This window comes from Mesoplodon densirostris, chromosome 11 (assembly GCF_025265405.1).
Source record: "Mesoplodon densirostris isolate mMesDen1 chromosome 11, mMesDen1 primary haplotype, whole genome shotgun sequence".
In the NCBI taxonomy this organism is placed as follows: Eukaryota; Metazoa; Chordata; class Mammalia; order Artiodactyla; family Ziphiidae; genus Mesoplodon; species Mesoplodon densirostris.
In genome coordinates, this window is record NC_082671.1 from 75086256 (window position 1) to 75102978 (window position 16723).

The following is a 16723-nucleotide window of genomic DNA, read 5'->3' on the forward strand; positions in this document are numbered from 1 at the left end:
GTAGTGCCTTTACTGTGCCGTCTCCTTGGAGAACTACAGGTCTGCAGTTGAGGGAGTTGGTGAGGTATGGTGGTTAGAGGTGGCTGTCAACACTGAGTCATGAAGGCTTCATCGGGGAGCTCTGGTGGGACTGAGGCAACTCTAAGCTCAGCCTTTTGAGCTGGTAAAGGCATCCTGGTGGCAGCGACTCCTGTCCCCAGGAAACCATCGGTGCTAGAACTACAAGCACCCTTTCTCCCTTTAACTCTGGCTCACGCTGGGTTAAATTTCTTCATTTCCAGGTGCTAGTTGAAGTGCTGCCCGAGATAGTTAAACCTTACGTAAAACAGTAAAAGAGGAATTCTGGGAAATAGTTTAGGTGAAAATGTAGCTGTTGCTTGCTTTACAACTGTGTCTTCCTTTTTTTTTTTTTTTTTTTAACCTCTTAGACTTATGTGACACATTATAAGTCATTCTCACAAGATGAGTAAATTAGTATCTGCCTCTTTGACAAGATTTTACTCTGAACCTTCCTTGCCCATTGCAGGTGGCCTCATCTGTTGCTGCTGCTGGGATCAGTCTGCTGTTGGGTAAATGGTCACATTCAGAGGCAGGATATTATGCGTGTGGGCTCTGTAGCCCTGCTGAATGTTCTCCAATCTGGGCGTTGCTGCATGATGGTTTGGAAGCTTAGTCAAGTTATGTAACCTTTCTGTGCCTCTTTTTACTTAACTGTAAGCAGAGACTACTAATAAGAGTTCCCATTTCATAGTATTGTTTGATGTTAATTCATGTAAAGGGCTGGCACAGTGCTCAACATACAGTGAGCACTGGCTAATATTCTTTAGTTTTAGGTTATCCTAGCACAGATTTCTATCCTTAAAATATGGCTGTTCATGACCCAAGAAGTCCTAGATTTTAGTAAGACAAGTAAAACTGGCATGACTTGAGTTTTCAAGGCCAAAGCCTAGAAACTATTTAGTTTGCAGTCTTCCTGTAGATCAGTATATGTATACTTGCTGTTTCCTTCCTTAAAAGGTGAGTTGCAGTTTTGCATGTGTGCTGAGTTCCTCCGTACGTCAGAGGGCAAAGAGGTGACAGGATCTAGTCTGCTTCAGCCTTTTCAGCCTATTGACCTATATTCACACTTCCTAGTGTGTCTTAAGGAATATAAACATTGCCAGAGCTATCAGCCCCTTATTAAGTATGTAAACTTGTATTACCTGATCACCAAGCTGCATCTTAGAGTCAAACACTCAAAAACATAACTTGAGGTATATAAATGATATCATCTGTTATGGGCAGAATTGTGTTCCTTCAAAATTCATATGTTGAAATTCTAACCCCAATACCTCAGAATGTGAGTATATTTGGAGATAAGGTCTGCAAAGGAGTGATTAAGCTAAAATGAGGTCCTTAGGGCATACCTTAATCCTGTATGACTGGTCTCTTTATAGAAGAGGAAATTTGAACAGAGAGACCCAGGGGGAAGATTGCTATGTGCAAGCCAAGGAGAGAGGCCTCGGAAGAAACAACTCTGCTGACCCCTTGACCTCGGACTTCTGGCCTCCAGAACTGTGAGAAAATTAATTTCTCTTGTTTAAGCACCCCCTGTCTGTGGTACTTTGTTGTGATAGCCCTGGCAAACCAAATACTGTCCAACCGAATAGACTATCTTTATGATGATTGCTTCATAGAGGAGCAACTTCCAAAGTAGTGATTACAGTTTAACCTCAGTTTTACAAATCGTGAGCAACATAATGGCAGTAACAATCTGTAGTGGTGTGTTTTGCCACTGGCAGATTTCTGGACTGCTGAAAGGATAGAATTGCTCCTCAGCTATGTTTTTGTTCCTTTGCTTTTCTTGCATATACACACTTGACAGTCATGAAGCCCCCAGGCCTATGTCATCCTCAGACAAGGACCACTTTCTTTCAAAAACCATTTATTGGCAAAAACAAAAAACAAAATTAAAAAAAAACCCCAAAACACTTACTGAGTGCTGGCACAGATTAAGGCATCGTAAAGGAACAGAAAAATGGTTAGAACTTATGCCCTTGTCCTCTGGAAACTCAAAATTTTGCAGAGATCTGAATGCACAGCTGGATCACCTGAGGAAATGAGAAAAGTCAGGTGTCCAGGTCAGCCCCAGGCCTACTGATGAGCCTCCTGGGCTCCCCAGGTGATCCTGAAGCAGTCCACAGGAGTCTTAAATGTTGGAGACCCCACAAGATGCAGATGCAGACACCTATACCCAAGGTAAGCCAGACCATGGCAAGTGTTACAGGTACAAGAAGTAGTAAAATCTAGGAGCAGGAGTGAAAATGTCATACTAAGAGAAGAATAGTAAGGAAAAGTGGATAAACAATCCTGGATCTGTGGTGTAGTAAAATAAGGCTGGGGCAATACATTTGAGATAACAGGGCTAAAAATTTTATTTTTATTTATTTACCTTAGAAAATATTTATTTGGCTGCATTGGGTCTTAGTTGCGGGTGTGCAGGATCTTCGTTGTGGCATGTGGGCTTCTTTCTAGTTGTGACGCGCTGGCTCTAGAGCACGCGGGCTTAGTTGCCCCGCAGCATGTGGGATTTTAGTTCCCTGACCAGGGATCAAACCCATGTCCCCTGCATTGGAAAGCAAAGTCTTAATCACTGGACTGCCAGGGAAGTCCCCAAGGAAGGTGAATTCTTAACCACTGGACCACCGGGGAAGTCCCAGGGCTAAAAATTTTAGAATGACTAGTTTACCAAATCAGTAGCTGCTTTTTGATTATTTTTAATTGCATTGGTAGTGTTTACTTGTGGCAGACATTGTTCTAAATGTTTTCTAAATAACACATTTAACCTGCACAGTAGACTTGTGATGATCCCTAGTATAAAGAAGAAACAGGGGTGCAAGAGAGGTTAAGTAATTGGCACACAGTTACGTGGCTGGTAAGTGGCAGTCTGCGCGTAGCCCACCAAGCTTTATTGATTCTACAGTAGTGGCCTGGCTAAAATTGGGATCTCACCATGGCATATAGGCAGGCTACAAGTCTTTAAAGGCAGTCACACAGAACATTTAAATTATTCTATTTAGACAAAACATATTTATATACACGAATTAGGGAGCCCGTGGAAAGCATGCTTTGGTTTTTGTTTTCTCCTCTGCTGCAGCAGCCCTCTCCACCCTCCACCCCCTTCATGCTGCTACCTACTTGCTGAGGCACAGGCTAGAGCTGGGCTTTGGGGTAGGACAAACATCAAGATCTGTTAATGGCCACAATGAGGAGAGAAAATCACTTAGGGAGAAGGGTACTAACTTTGGGAAAATTTCCTTCTTGACTGATCTATCACTGGTCAGTAGACAACTTCCAGCCCTTCTTAGCTAACATGTTCTAGGACATTTGTGACACATTTATTTGCAGATATCGTTTGTAACAGCAGTAGTATATTTTAGTTTAACATTTGTTTAATCCTCGTAGAGCATTATAAAAGTAGATTTTACCCCCGTTTTATGGTTATTGAAAATGAAGTTCAGAAAAATAAAGATGCTCCACATTTCATATTCAGTACTTTGCTGCCTGGGAGCACTTTTTAAAAAGTACATTTTAAAATGTATGTAAATATTTCTCCTCCAGGGTTCTCTTCCATGTGACTCCACATGCTGCTGTTCTGACACCTCATTTCAGGGTGCATCACACTGCTACCTCTACTAGTTGCATATTTGTGCTTGGGGTTGTGAAATGCATTTTTATAAGCAGAGAGCACCATTATGGGCCATTGCTCTTAATTGGTTACAGACAGCTGGCACTCAGCTATGAAAAATGAATTAGTCAAAAGGGTGGGAGATGACATAATATTCTGTTAGGGACTTTTTCAAGATGCCTGACCCAGATATGCTGTAGCAAAAAGAAAGTGAGCCAGGCTATTTTGCATCTGAAATTCCCAAATGCAAGTAGTATTTTGAGGCAAAAGAAAAGTAGGATGACCCATTCATTCAGTATATATTTGTTCTCTTTGGGAAAGGAACATGTTAGACTTTAAGGGGGGTAGAGGAGGGAGATAAAGTGTAGGGGAGTGAGATGAAAAAACAATGGCTCATGACCAGGAAATTCAATCTCAAGCCCAGAAGCATACACACATTGAAAAAAAAAAAAAAAAAAAAGATATATTCAGGATCATAGTCCTTTCTTACAGGTGTGTAGTTAGGATGAAGGTATACATCAGTGTTTTTAACAGCGAAGACAGAAGAAACCTAAGTGTCTTCCAGAAAGGAAATGTTGAATAAATTATGGCACATTCATACTGAGCAATACAACGTTGTTATGAAAAAGGATGCCTGCTTCCCAGACTCCTTTAGGGCTAAGGTTCCAAACAAAACCAAAGTTTCTCTGATCAGATGCACTTGTGTGAGACTTTGATTCAGAAGTGAGGTATGTGGGGACAGAAGCGGGGCCTGAGGCGTGTATTCATTATGCAGGCTTGGATCTTACCAAGGCGGATGTGGTTTTGGAGCTGGTGGCTGTGTGGATGGAGGCTTTCTGGTGTGGCAGGTAGCTTCCTGATTGTAGAAGCAGCACTGTACCTTGCAAGCTCACTTCTGTGGTATGGGATTGGGAGTCATTCCTAGAATTCAGTCTGGACTCCATTTGAAACCTTTTCAGTGATTCTATGAGCTATCTATACTGCATAATAAATTCTTTTTGCTTCAACTAGCTTGAGGGGATTCGTTTTCTGAAAATAAGAATGCTGATCAAGTAATTGGTATCCAGAAATATTACAGGAAATAGATCCACAAGGAAATGGGGTCTTGCATTAGCTGTCTGACCAGGCTGGGTTTCAAGGCACTGAGGATCCAACTACTGTTAGAGGATGGGGTGCAAAACTGTACCTGGCCCCATGGTTGGAACATGAGTTAGATCATCGCCTGTGACCACTTGAATTGAAATGTGCCCAAAACAATAAATTCAGTTTCATCTAAATTATGTTTCTCCTTCCCGGTCCAGCATCCTCAGAATCCTTTGGACACATATTCCTCAAGAGTTGGGAAATTCTTGTAATTCTGTTAATGTATAAGCTTTCTTTTCCAAGGTTTGTCCTTGGAATTACACAGAATTTGAGGGTTTGTCTTAGTCGTAGGTTAGAGGCAGTAGGAGGTAGTAGGACTGGTCAGTGAGGGGAGGTGGGATTTTATTTTGGTGTGGTCATTACAGGGTATTCAAGAAAGTCAAGCCATTCTCATTAGATAGTGGAGGAGGAGCTGCTTCTGTTGACAAGGGAAATCTTTGGGGTTTGGGAGTGATTGGAGTTATTAGAATCCTCTCAAATATTACCATTCTTTTCAGTTTTGCACTTTTACCCCCAAATACTGTAATTTTCACTTAAGAAATCTTGCTGAAGCTATGAATTCAACCTGTGTTGTAAGTCAGTAACCTGCAGGATCAGACTGCTTCTGGTTTATCACTGTGTCAGCCTTATGGCTACAAGAGGGAAGAAATTCTTTCAGGGCAGTCAGGGATAAATAACTCCATGGTTCTCTGACTTAGCTTATGTGTCTATCAGGCAGTTTGATATGAATATTAAGTTTGTTTCAGTATTCATATTTTCTATTTTTTCTTGTATCAGTTCTGGTAAGTTATGTTTTTCTAGGAAGTTTTCCATCTTAAATACATGTGTAAATTTAGTCACATAAAGTTCATATCTTATTAATTATTTGTCTCTAGGATTTGTAACAATGTCCCCTTTTTTGTTCCTGGTGTTGATAACTTGTATGTGTCTTTTGTTATCAGTATTGCTCCTGGCTTTATCAGCTTTCTTAGTATTCTAAAGAACCAGTTTTTTGCTTTGATTATTTTCTGTATTGTATGTCTGTCTCTGTGACATTACTTTCTACTCTTAGTGACATTACTTTCTACTCTTACTTCCTTCTGTCCACATTTTCAGGTTTAAATTGCTATTCTTTTTCTTCTTAAGATGCCTGCTTGAATAACTGATTTTATTTCTTTTCTAATACGCTTTTAAGGCTATAAATCATCTTCTCAATATAGCTTTAGTTACATCCTATTTTTTTATGTTAGACTTTCATTGTTTTTCATTGTTAAAAATACTTTCTAATTTCTGTTGCGCTTTCTCCTTTGACCCATGGATCAATTATAAATGAATGGCTTAATTTCCAAATTTTCAGGAATTTTCTAGCTGATCTTTTCTAATTGATTTCTAGCTTAATTCCATGATGATCAGAGAACACACTGAATAATTTCAGTTCTTTAAAATTTGTTGAAACTTGCTTCAGGGCCCTGCATATGATCAATTTTGGAAAATGTTTCATATGAAAAGAATATATGTTCTGCTTTTCTTGGGTACAGTGTTCTATGAATAACATCTCAACTCGATAATCATGTTAACTAGGCCTCATACTGAATTTTTTGTCTGCTTGTTGTATCAGTTACTGAGAAAGGTATATTAAACATCTTCACTCTGATTGTAGATTTGTCTGTTTCTCCTTTTAGTCGTCCTTTTTGCTTTATGTATTTTGGAGCTATGTTTCTGGATGTTTAAAAATTTAGAAATGTATTTTTGTATTGGATTGATCCTTTTATCATTGTAAAAAGGAACCTGTCTTTATAATGTCTTTCCTTAAAGTCTATTTTGATATTAAAATAGCTGTATCACATTAACCTTGATATTTGCATAGTGTGTATTTTTCCACTCTTTGAGGACTTTTGACTTTTCTGTATCCTTATGTTTAAGTGTGGCTCTTGTAAGCGGCATACAGTTATGTTTTGTTTTTTACATATTTGGATAATCTGCCCTTAATTACTTAAATCATTTATATATATTATACTTATGGATATATTTGGGTTTAAATCTTCCATCTTACAATTTGTTTTCTATTTATTCCATTCTGTATTCCTTTTTCTCTCCTTCTTTTGGATTAATCAAGTATTTATTATTCATTCCTCCTCCCCCGTTTTGGTTCTGTATGTTCTTTATTCTTTTAGTAGTTAGCCTAGAAATTACAACATGCATCTTTAACTTATTAGAGTGTAATATCAACTAGTACTTTTATTGCTTTTAAAAGAATGTTGGTATTGTAGAATACCTTACTCTATTTGTCTCTTTCCAGCCTTTTATATTATTGTCAGGCATTTTAATTATACAGACATCGTACATTCTACACAAGATTATTATTGTTGTTTTACAAAATAATATTTATATAAATTTACCTGTATTGGTCATTATTCTTTCTTGCATTTCCATGTTCCCATCTGAGATCATTTTTCATTTTTAAGTTTAATGTAGGTCTAAAGATAATGAATTTTCCCAGTTTTAAGACATTCTGTCTTAAAATGTCTTTATTTCATCTTTTTAAAACACAGCTTTATTGAGGGTAATTTACTTACTATAAAATACATCCATTTAAAATGTACAATTTAATGGTTTCTAGTATGTTCAGAGGTGTGCAACCATTGCCACAATCCTATTTTAAAATATTTCCATCACCCCAGAAAGATCCATTGTGTCCATTTGCAGTCATTCCCATTCTCACCCCTAGTCCCAGGAAATTATTATTCCACTGTCTCTTTAGATTTGCCTTTTCTGATAATATAAATGCAATTCATACAATATGTGGTCCCTTGTGTCTGGCTTCTTTCATTTAGTGTGTTTTAAAGGCCCACTCGTGTTGCAGCATGTGTCAGTAGTTCATTCTTGTTTATCGCAGAATAGAATTCTATTGTATGGTTATACCACATCTTGTCTGTTCATTCACCAGTTGATAGACATTTGGATTATTTCCACTTTTTGGCTATTATGAATAGTGCTGCTGAGCATTTGCATACAAGTCTTTGTGTGGATATATTTTTATTTCTCTTGTGTATATACCTAGGAGGTTTGCATGGTAAATTTATGTTTAACTTTTTAAGAAACTGCCAAACTGTTTCCCAAAGTGGCTGCATCACTTTACATTCCTACTAGTTATATATAAAGGTTTCAGTTTCTCCATATCCTCACCAACACTTGTATTTTTAATTACAGCCTTTCTAGTGGGTATGAAGAGGTATCTTACTGTGTTTCTATTTTGTATTTCCCTCATGGCCAGTGATGTTGAGCATTTTTCCGCAAGTGCTTATTGGCTTGATGCCTTTCATCAGTTTGGGAAAAATTCTCAGCTATAATCTCTTTGAATATCACTCTCTCTCATTCCATTCTCAGATTCCAGTTACATGTAGTTTAGATTTTTGTACCATGTCCAATATGTATCTTATGATTTTTAAAAAATACTTTTTTCTCTTTGTACTTAGCCTGGATATTTACTGTTTACCTACCCTCAAGTTCACTAATCCTTCCTCACCTGTGTCTAATTTTTCATTAATCCCATACATAAAATTCCCTATTTAATATATCAGTTCTAGAATTCTCACTTAATTCTTTACAGTTTTCAGTTTTCTGGTGACATAGTCAATCTTGTTTTCTCTTTTCTTGGATGTATCAATCTTGGCTGTTTCGAAGTCCATGTCCAGTAGAAGTCGGTTGTGTGAATTCCTTTCAGGTCCATTTCTCTTTTGGTCCTATTTTGTAGTATGCTTGTTAATTTTTTTTTTTTGGCCACACTGAGCGGCATGTGGGATGTTAGTTCCCCAACCAGGGATCAAACCTGTGCCCCCTGCAGTGGAAGCATGGAGACTTAACCACTGGACTGCCAGGGAAGTCCCTATGCTTGGTAATTTTTGATGGGATGCTGGAGATTGTATATGAAAAACTGGAAGCTGTGGATGAAATTATCCTCTTCCAGAGAGGATTCACCATATTCTCTAGCAAACAACTAGAGCAGGAACATCTCAATCCAGTCAAGAACTGAGATTGTGAGACTGCTGAATGCTCTGCTGTACTTTTCACCTACATTTTTTTCCCTTTTAGTTTCTCATCTCATACAACATAAAAATTAGTAAATGCTTGAGAAGAAAACCAGCCTAGGTTGCTTCTCTACAGGTCTCTTTTCCCAGGATCATTGCCCCTCAAGTCTCGGGTGCCTTAGAAACTCTCCGATGACTTCAAATAGATGTTGCATGCATTCTGTTCAGCCTTTCTTGTTTTCAGTGGAAGAGCATAACAAACTAATTTGTCATAGCTAGAAATGGAAACATACAAAGAGTTATTTTTGAACCCACATTCTGGATGTTTGCTCTGACATTATATTTTTTTCTGTTTTATTACTTTACTTGTCTTGAAAAGACCAGAAAAGAAAAGTATGTACTACCTTTAAGATGTCATGTTTATAACATGAGCTTTAAGATGTAATGAACTTTACAGCGTACAGTTGGGGTTGTCCTGAACAGTTAAGGCCTCATCATTACTCCTGTGTAATGCGTCCCCCCAGCAAAATAAGTTGATTCTGCTTTTAAAATAATTGGTCTCAGTGAATTTGAATTCTGATATATAATTAGCTGGAGCCTACCTATATCTAGGTTTTTTTTTTTTTAAGTTAGTATTGATTTTTCACTTTGACAGACAGGATCAACCCCATAGCATTTCCACATACTACCTAATGAAAACACCAATCACCAACAAACCACCAATGATGAAAATAATGCTACATCTCGTTTTCCCACTTTCCATTCCAGATAGGCACTCTCTCTAGGCCACTAATCTTTGGGCTCAGATCTATCCACACTTAAGAGTGGTATATCCCTATGGTAGGAAACAATTGGAATTTTTTTCTCAGTCCACATGGCACAATTGAGCTTCCTTTTAAATCTACAATCCTGACTTGAATCCCCATGTTCCCCAGTCTTCTGGGTTTGACTGCCTCTGTTGCCTGTCTGCTCAGATGTCTCACCCACTGCCTGTGCTGGCCTTTGGCAGCAACTGCAAGCCTAGGCCAGTTCTTTGATCCCAGTTGTCCAGATCTACTCTAAGGAATAGCTTCAGAGGCACATTCTCTTGGCTCTGAATGTACCTTCTTGCTTAGCATTCATCAGACCCAGTACTTTCCAAGTTGGAAATAGGAATGTCACCCTTATTTTACCATTAAAAGTTTTTTTAAGTATTAGCAAATTATTGACTGGTGGATTTTTGCAGAAACTAATGCCTGTGGCTGTAATACATCTCCAGTCAAAAATGTGTTAAATATGAATTCTTATACATATTAATATGTATAATAATATGAGTTACATGTATATTTAGGCAGAGCCATATGTCTATATAAAACAGTGAAATTTCTTTTTTTTGGGCTGCGTTGGGTCATTGCTGCACATGGGCTTTCTCTAGTTGTGGCAAGTGGGGGCTGCTCTTCCTTGAGGGGCTTCTCATTGCGGTGGCTTCTCTAGTTGCGGAGCACCGGCTCTAGGTGCATGGGCTTCAGTAGTTGTGGCTCACGGGCTCTAGAGTGCAGGCTCCATAGTTGTGGTGCATGGGCTTAGTTGCTGCACGGCATGTGGGATCTTGCCAGACCAGGGCTCGAACCTGTGTCCCCTGCATTGGAAGGTGGATTCTTAACCACTGCGCCACCAGGGAAGCCCTCTTTACTTTTTATACCTAACTTTTCCTGAGAAGTCCAGGAAAGATGCATTTTTTATAGCTATTCTTTACAGGAGAATACAAAATTTGAGAGAAAATTAACTATTGAGTTTAAACCTATTAGAAGGCTGCCTCTAGCTGTCACTAGTCTGGGCTGGTTTTGATAGTGAATTAAAAGCCAAATCAAAACAAAGAAAACCAAAATAGTTACTCCATCCTTCAGCCTGCTGTCCTTTCTAGAGAGATTTTGGTGAACCCAAGTTGCTGTACCTTTATACCAGTGTCTGACTTGGAGTGATATTCTGCAGGATTCACACTGAAATGATTGAAGTCATATTCATGAATTAAACAGGAAATATTAATGGTTCATGAACTGATAGCTATTTTATTCTATCAAGTTAGGATTGGGTCTCATAAATCAAACTATTTTTTACTGCTTGCTAAAATTCACTTTTAATAGGAAGAAAATCTGTAATTAGAATTGTCCCATAAGGTGGAGAGCAAAGACTTTTCTTATTCACACTGAATCTCCCCATGCCTGAACAGCACTAGATACAGAATAGGCATTCAGTATTTGAAAATGAAAGAACAGTCTCCCTTTTCTCTCTCTCACTTTTAATGTCCATTTATGTATTGTCTTTGGCTACTTTTGTGCTACAACTGAGTTGAGTGTTGTGACAGATGCAGCTAGCTAACTATCCAGAATGTTTACTATTTGGCTATTTTTTGGAAAACTCACCAACCCCCGTTTTAGGTTATAGTGATCAGGAAACACCTTACGGTTCTTGAAGGACATTTTTGCTAGGTATAGAATTCAAGTTTGGCTACTATCTTCTTTCAGCACTTTCTATTGTTTTGTTGTTTTCAATTATGTTTTTTTGTTTATCTGATTATTTTTATGCCCTGATTATTCATATCAAAAATTATAACAAAAACGTGTTGACCAGTACTTTCCAGGCACTTTTCATTCTTTAGATTCAATTTCTCTTTGTCACAGAATTATTTATCTTTTGTGTATTTTAATATTTGCCTCTTCCATTTATTCTAGTGTGGGCCTCCTGACAGGAAGTTCTCTGGGTTTTTTATTTGAAAATAACTTTCACTTTTATTCTTGAAGAATCATTTTGCTAGGTGTAGAATTCAAATATGGCTGCTATTTTCTTTCAGTACCTGGACCATATACTTCTATTATCCTCCAGCTTCCATTATTTTTGTTACGAATTCATCTGTAAGGTGAGTTGTTGCTCCTTTAAATTCTCCTCCCTGCCTCACTATGGTTGTGCCTTAGCCTTTGCTATAGTTTTCAGCACTTTACCATAATGTGCTTAGATACGGTTTTTGGGGGTATATTCTGCATGGGGTTACTGGTGCCTTCAAATCTGTCATTTGATAAGTCATTAATTTGGTGTCATTATTCTTGGAAAACTTTTAGCCAATAATTTTGCATATATTGCTTCTGTCCCATTTTTCTCTTCTTTTTCGCCTCTACTTCTAGAGAATCTCTTTTCAGTTACATCTAATCTGTTGTTAAGGCCATTTATGGAGTTTGTCATTTCTATTATTATGTCTTTCAGGTCTAGGTTCTATATTTTAAATATAATTTCTAGTTCTTGGCCAAGATTCTCCATTTTTAAGTTTCCTTGACCATATTAAAGACAGTTATTGCAAAATCTGTTTCCAGTAACTCCTTTATTTGGATCTCTTGTGTGTTTCTTTCTATTGTCTGTTTTTTTTTTTTCCGGTTTTCAATTATGTTTTGTTTCCTTCTGTACCTGGTTATTTTTATGCCCTGATTATTACATATCAAACTATAATAAATATGTGTGGCCCCATATGATGCTATCTTCCTCTATCTTCCAAATGATTTGTCATTTTGGTAGGCAGGTAAGGGTATTAGCAATCCTGGATTACATTAATGAATTATAATTCAGATGATTCAAAACTGGCCTTCAATCTGTTTGTGGGAGGAACAGTTTCTGGTTAGTCATTACTTCCTAGATCAACTCAAAGCCTTGGGTGGTTATTCAAGCACCACCTACCTACTTGATGCCTCTCACTACCAGTTGTTTCCCACTAGCACTTCACTGTTAAAAAAGAAAAAAAAAATTGTATGCTTGGCTTTTCAGGCCTTTAGCTACCTTTCTGTAATCCGCACATGTTCCTCGAGAAAAAAAATAGTCCTCAAATCGGGTACAACTTTCTCAGTTTGTTTTCTTCTGGCTATTGCTGCAATATTTCAATGACTTAGTTCCTTGGGATTTTCTATGATCTGTATTTCTTAGTCTGGCATTTGTGGAAATAGATGTTGAACGGTGTAGTAGATGCTGGGATGTACCACCCAGAATCCCTTTCACAAATAACAAGCTCTTTCCAGAGGTGCTGGCCTCTGACTGCTCACAGCTGAATTTTTCTCTGGAGATGGCTCTCAGCTTATGGCAGTTGCCTTGCCCAAGGAGACAATGCCTGCTCATTCCTGCAGGCAGTCTAAACCAAATGACTGGTTGGTGTACAGGTAAAGGCTCAGTGACAGTGCCTCAGTTTAGGACTTCTGTGGAGGGTCATTTCAGCTTTAGGGCTAGAGATCTGAATGGGACATCTGTGGAAAGTTCCTATCAGTTCAACTTAGCCCTTCACATAATTCTGCATCTCTCTTTCCTTACAGGTCTTGTTTCAGAGAGTACTCCCAATTAACCTACCACAGAGTTCTAGGAAATCATATTTATGAGTCACTACTTTGCTTTTAATATAGTCATAGTATTTCTTTTTGTTATATTTAATTCATTCTGGAGGAGAGGAAGTTGTGTTAGGAGAAATAGAACATTTGGTAGAAGTGATATACTTTGGCTATGACGGAGGCAATTAAGATATATTTTGTCTTAGTCTTTTGCCTGAGGGGGCACATCTTTACTTTTTGTTTTACATTCTCTCCTTTTTTTTTTTTTTTTTTTTTGTGGTACGTGGGCCTCTCACTGTTGTGGCCTCTCCCGTTGCGGAGCACAGGCTCCGGACGCGCAGGCCCAGCAGCCATGGCTCACGGGCCCAGCCGTTCCGCGGCATGTGGGATCCTCCCAGACCGGGGTACGAACCCGTGTCCCCTGCATTGACAGGCACACTCTCAACCACTGCACCACCAGGGAAGCCCCCATTCTCTCCTTTTTTAAAAAAATTGAGATAAAACTGACATACAACATTAGTTTCAGGTGTACAACATAATGATTAGATTTTGTATATACTGTGAAATGATTACAGTAAGTCTAGTTAACATCACTCCATACACATTTTTGTGATGAGAGCTTTAAAAATTTACTCTTAGCAACTTTCAAATACATAATTCAGTATTATTAACTATAGTCACCGTGCTATACATTACATCGCCAGGACTTAATTTTATAGCTAGAAGTTTATATCTTTTGACCCCCTTTACCCATTTCACCCACTCTCCCCACCTCTGGCAACCACCAGTCTGTTCTCTATAGCTATGAGCCTGGGTGGTAGTGGAGTTTTTGTTTTGGATTCCACACAGAAGTGAGATCATACAGTTCAATATTTGTCTTTCTCTGACTTACTTAGCATAATGCCCTCAAGGTATATCCATGCTGTCACAAATGGCAAGAGTTCCTTCTTTTTTATGACTCATTGTGTGTGTGTGTGTGTGTGTGTGTGTGTGTGTGTACCACATCTTTTTATTTTTTGCTGTTGGGTCTTCATTGCTGTGCGCGGGGTTTCTCTAGTTGGCGGCGAGTGGGTGCTACTCTTCGTTGTAGTGCCTGGGCTTCTCATTGCGGTGGCTTCTCTTGTTGCAGAGCACGGGCTCTAGGCGTGTGGGCTCTAGAGCGCAGGCTCAGTAGTTGTGGCACACGGGCTTAGTTGCTCCGCTGCATGTGGGATCTTCCCGGACCAGGGATTGAACCCATGTCCCCTGCATTGGCAGGTGGATTCTTAACAACTGCACCACCAGGGAAGTCCCCGCATTTTCTTTATTCATCCATTGACAGACACTTGGGTTGTTTCCATGTCTTGGCTATTTAAGTAATGCTGCAGTGAACACTGGTGGTTCATGTATCTGTTTTAATGTTTTCATTTCCTTCAAATGAATACCTAGAAGTAGAATTGCTGGATCATATGTTAGTGATATTTTTAATTTTCTCAGGAACCTCCATCCATTTTCCTTAGTAGCTCCACCAACTTACACTCCCACTAACAGTGCACAAGGGTTCCCTTCTTTCCAGATCTTTGCCAACACATTATTTCTTGTGTTTTTGATTAATAGCTATTCCAGCAGGTGTGAGGTGACATGTGATGTAGTTTTGACTTGCATTTACCTGACGATTAGTAATGTTCAGTACCTTTTCATGTACCTGTGGCTTCTGTATGTCTTCTTTGGAAAAATATCTTTTCATAACCTCTATCCATATTTAAACTGGGTGGTTTTTGCTGTTGAGTTATATGAGTTCTTTATACATTTTGGATCTTACCCCCTTATCAGATATATAATTTGCAAATATTTGCTCCCATTCTGTAGATTGCCTCTTCATTTCATTTTGTTGGTTTCTTTTGCTGTGTAGGTGCTTTTTAGTTTGATGTAGCCCCACTTGTATTTTACTTTTGTTCCCTTTGCTTTTTGTCAGATCCAAAAAAATTATTGCTAAGACCAATGTCAAGGAAATTACTGTGTATGTTTTCTTCTAAGAGTTTTATGGTCTCAGGTCTACTTGTCAAGTCTTTTTTTTTTTTACGTCTTTATTGGAGTATAATTGCTTTACAATGGTGTGTTAGTTTCTGCTTTATAACAAAATGAATCAGTTATACATATACATATGTTCCCATATCTCTTCCCTCTTGCATCTCCCTCCCTCCCACCCTCCCTATGCCACCCCTCTAAGTGGTCACAAAGCCCCGAGCTGATCTCCCTGTGCTATGTGGCTGCCTCCCACTAGCTATCTATTTTACGTTTGGTAGTGTATATATGTCCATGCCTATCTCTCCGTTTGTCACAGCTTACCCTTCCCCCTCCCCATACCCTCAAGTCCATTCTCTAGTAGGTCTGTGTCTTTATTCCTGTTTTACACCTAGGTTCTTCATGACATTTTTTTTCTTAAATTCCATATATATGTCTTAGCATACGGTATTTGTCTTTCTCTTTCTGACTTACTTAACTCTGTGTGACAGACTCTAGGTCCATCCACCTCATTACAAATAGCTCAGTTTCATTTCATTTTATGGCTGAGTAACATCCCATTGTATATATGTGCCACATCTTCTTTATCCATTCATCCGATGATGGACACTTAGGTTGTTTCCATCTCTGGGCTATTGTAAATAGAGCTGCAATGAACATTTTGGTACATGACTCTTTTTGAATTATGGTTTTCTCAGGGTATATGCCCAGTAGTGGGATTGCTGGGTCATATGGTAGTTCTATTTGTAGTTTTTTAAGGAACCTCCATACTGTTCTCCATAGTGGCTGTACCAATTCACAATCCCACCAGCAGTGCAAGAGTGTTCCCTTTTCTCCACACCCTCTCCAGCATTTATTGTTTCTAGTTTTGTTGATGATGGCTATTCTGACTGGTCTGAAATGATATCTCGTTGTAGTTTTGATTTGCGTTTCTCTAATGATTAGTGATGTTGAGCATCTTTTCATGTGTTTGTTGGCAATCTGTATATCTTCTTTTGAGAAATGTCTATTTAGGTCTTCTGCCCATTTTTCGATTGGGTTGTTTTTTTTTTTGTTATTGAGCTGCATGAGCTGCTTATAAATTTTGGAGATTAATCCTTTGTCAGTTGCTTCATTTGCAAATATTTTCTGCCAGTCTGAGGGTTGTCTTTTGGTCTTGTTTATGGTTTCCTTTGCTGTGCAAAAGCTTTGAAGTTTCATTAGGCCCCATTTGTTTATTTTTGTTTTTCCATTTCTCTAGGGGGTGGGTCAGAAAGGATCTTGCTGTGATTTATGTCATAGAGTGTTTTTGCCTATGTTTTCCTCTAAGAGTTTGATAGTTTCTGGCCTTACATTTAGGTCTTTAATCCATTTTGAGCTTATTTTTGTGTATGGTGTTAGGGAGTGATCTAATCTCATACTTTTACATGTCCCTGTCCAGTTTTCCCAGCACCAGTTATTGAAGAGGCTGTCTTTTCTCCACTGTATATACTTGCCTCCTGTATCAAAGATAAGGTGACCATATGTGCATGGGTTTATCTCTGGGCTTTCTATCCTGTTCCATTGATGTATATTTCTGTTTTTGT

The 16723-nt window shown here is 38.5% G+C and overlaps 1 long non-coding RNA gene across 1 annotated transcript in view; it reads left to right on the plus strand.

The window, feature by feature from the left end:
* Window positions 1–16723, plus strand: part of LOC132498727 (uncharacterized) — a 27430-nt gene continuing 10707 nt past the window's right edge. Inside the window, exons 1-3 of the long non-coding RNA XR_009533791.1 lie at window positions 1–64; window positions 527–1556; window positions 2066–2238. This is a non-coding gene — a long non-coding RNA (uncharacterized LOC132498727). The remainder of the gene's footprint in view (window positions 65–526; window positions 1557–2065; window positions 2239–16723) is intronic.